The sequence below is a fragment of the Neophocaena asiaeorientalis genome, unplaced genomic scaffold (assembly GCF_003031525.2).
Source record: "Neophocaena asiaeorientalis asiaeorientalis breed wild unplaced genomic scaffold, Neophocaena_asiaeorientalis_V1.1 scaffold19, whole genome shotgun sequence".
NCBI lineage: Eukaryota > Metazoa > Chordata > Mammalia > Artiodactyla > Phocoenidae > Neophocaena > Neophocaena asiaeorientalis.
In genome coordinates, this window is record NW_020173388.1 from 3,499,879 (window position 1) to 3,503,356 (window position 3,478).

Here is a 3,478-nt window from a genome sequence, read left to right on the forward strand (position 1 = left end):
GTCTCCCGCATCGGCAGGCGGATTCTTAACCACTGCACCACCAGGGAAGCCCCAGGACTACTAATCTTAATATAAAGAATCCATACACGGGGCTTCCGTGGTGGCGCAGTGGTTGAGAGTCTGCCTGCCGATGCAGGGGACGCGGGTTCGTGCCCTGGTCCGGGAAGATCCCACATGCCGCGGAGCGGCTGGGCCCGTGAGCCATGGCCGCTGAGCCTGCGCGTCCGGAGCCTGTGCTCCGCGACGGGAGAGGCCACAACAGTGAGAGGCCCGCGTACCGCAAAAATAAAATAAAATAAAATAAAATAAAATAATCCATACACATGGACAAGAAAAATGCAAAGACCCCAAATGGGGAGGGGGAGACAGTATACTCTGTTATTTGTATCCATTACCTCATTCAGCTATCTCAGTTGTCTTTTAAGCAAGTTCTATCAATTTCTCTGCCTGAGGAAAGTGAGGCACAGGAGAGGATGGGCATCACACAGTGGTGGAATTAGGATTCAAACGCAGAGCCTGACTCTGTAGCCATGGTCTTGACCAGTAATGTTGTATATATATATGGGTATACATACATTTATATTTTCTGTTAAAATATTTATAAGGACAATTACAAACATTTAAAATGCCAATGAGATAATGTTACCTAAAAGGTGACCCCCACAAAATGTGTGTGCACGGTGATTTGTGATTTTCTACGTATATTAACATGCATCTCTGAAGAGGCTGTAATAGTGGTATGCATGATGGTGAGTTTTTAATTTGTCAAAGTGCAAAAAAGTAAGTATCAACCAGGAGCCTAGGGTTGAACTCATTCATATGTAGTTCAGGTAACTGGGCTGGATCAGCTTCCTCTCCATCCTACTCCACCACCCTGGCTTATCATGCCAGGCTATCATTGTTGGTGTCATTGTTTGTGTCCCCAAAAAACACTACGAATTCACAAGAGAACTGGGGATCACAGCTGGGAAGAAGCCAAGCATAGACTTGAACCAATGGTTTTCTAGATTTGGCCCTGTTTTTTCTGACTTCTGTTATAGTTGCTATTTCCAGTCCATCATTCTACTTCCTTCTCTATCTAGGAACTGAAGGTTATTTTTTTGGAGTATAGTTGATTTACAATGTTGTGTTCGTTTCAGATGTACAGCAAAGTGAGTCAGTTGAAGCCTATTTTTAAAATACACTTTGTATTTTGGAATAAGTTTAGACCTACGAAGAGTTGCAAAGATAGTACAGAGTTGTGTATGGTCTTCACCAGTTTGCCCCAACGTTAACATCTTTCAAACTTAACTTTGTCAAAGTTAAGAAATTGGTATTACTATTATTAACCAAATTCCAGACTTTATTCAGATTTCACCAATATCCTTTTTCTGTACTAGGATTCAATCTGAGATACTACATTTAGTCGAAACCCATTTTTCTTTCATACACTAAAAACATCAAAACCCACTCTTTAATTCCAGTGGAAAGCACTGCATAATTCTGGCTGTGGTTTTCCAAGTCTGCTCAAATACCTTTTTGTTTTTTCAATAATCATCTTCAGGAATATACAGTCTAGTCAGTTTTGACTACAAGGAACAGAGAATCTCTCAAACTAGCTTAAATAAGGCCAAGGAGCAAGTCCATGGGTATTCATGGACAGGAAGCAAAGAACCAAGGACAGGAACTGGAACAGCCGTCAGGAACAGATGCTATTCTCTCAAGTTTGTCTCACAGTTTCTCTCTCCTTTGCTTACCTCTGCACCTCTCCTTTCTCTCTCCTGACCTAGTTCCCCTGCTTACTTGTCCTACACATGCCTATGCTGGCCACTCTGGCCCACAATCCACATAGTTTAGCATGTGCCACCAAATACAACTTCACTCTGCTTAAATCCCAGCTGGTATATTCCAGCCAACCCCCAAGTCTTACGGGTGTTAGTCAACAGATGGTGGTAAAACTCGGGTCTATTTTTCATCCTAATCAACCTTGAAATATATCTTATATATTTACATATGTACAATTGTATTAAATATATACAATTTTTTGTTATTGTGTCAGAAAAATCAATTTATCTGTGATGCAAGTTATCACTGATATTTGACAATAGCATTATTAGAATACACTCGTAAAAAATCAGAGGAAGGAGATCATCAAAATCGAATTTTTATTTGAGGGGGAACTAGAAGAGAATAAAATCTCTAAGCATTATTAAATACAGGGCTGCAGAGATTCTATCTCAAAGGAATTTGGACAAACTGTATGAGCTTCAAACATTTCCCAGAATCTCAGCTAAAATCCTAGAAAAGAAAGTCCACAGCAAACCTAAATCTGCTAATTAATCTAATAGAACACATTGGCTTTTTTTGGCTTTCTCCTTTGGGAAAGGAAAAATATAACTCTGCTTAAAAATTGATGGTTCCTTAAACAGATAGATTAAAACTTACTGCAGTTCTTCAGGGATTTTAGGCTTCAATAAACCAATGGGAAAATCTATCCTTAAATACACATACACACCTTGTTACCCAAATAACACTTCCTACCCTTCCTCTCTTCCTCTCCTTCCCCCCACGTTCCCTTCCTTCATTCCTACTACAAATACTTATTGAACACCTATCACGTGCCACATACAGTTAGTCCTTGGTAAAACAGCAGTGAACAATAAGTAGGGAAGGGGTTTAGAATACAACACCCCAAAATATGCCACTTCGGCATAACGATTATTTCGAGCCAAAGGCACTTGAAAAACAGGTGCAAGAAGGGCACTCTGACCTCCCATTTTCTTCCTGAGAGCAGGAGATGAAACTCTCATGTGAAAGATGCCCTCCCAATACCAGGAAGAAAAGAACATTCGAAAAGAACACTAGAGACAGGGAGTCGAGGCTGAGAGAAATCAATAGAAACCGACATTGTTAAAATAACTCTTATCTTCCTTTAGCCCCTTCATGTATTTTACTTACTTTTCCACAATCGTCCCTCTTTGTTCAACCTAGCATATAAACACTTAGGCCTATACATTTCTTTGGGTCTTCATTTTCCTGTGAGGACTCCCATGTACATGTAAAATTTTATTATAATGAAATTTTTATGCTTTCTTCCCGTTAATTTGTTAAGACAGTCCCAGGTGGAAACCCTAAGAGGGTAAAGGAGAAATTTTACCTGCCTTATGGTAGAAAATAAATAAAATAGAATGTTAGATGTGTAATGTGCTTTGGGGAAGTATGAAGCAAAGGAGGGGTCAGGGAGAGTTGGTGAGGGGCACCACAATTTTAAAGGGTCAGGGAAGGCTCCTTATGACGGTGATATTTGAGCAATGGCCAAAGCAGGTAAGGGAGGACACTTTGCAGATATTTGGGGCAAAAGCAAATGGAAAAGTGCTGCTGATGGAGTCTGCCCAGAAGCTTGAGAGCAATAAGGTTCAGGGCTGGGATTAGGGGGAGGCACATTGTATAAATGCAGGGTCGGATCCTGTCTTTCTTCTTTTTTTTTTTTTTTTTTTTT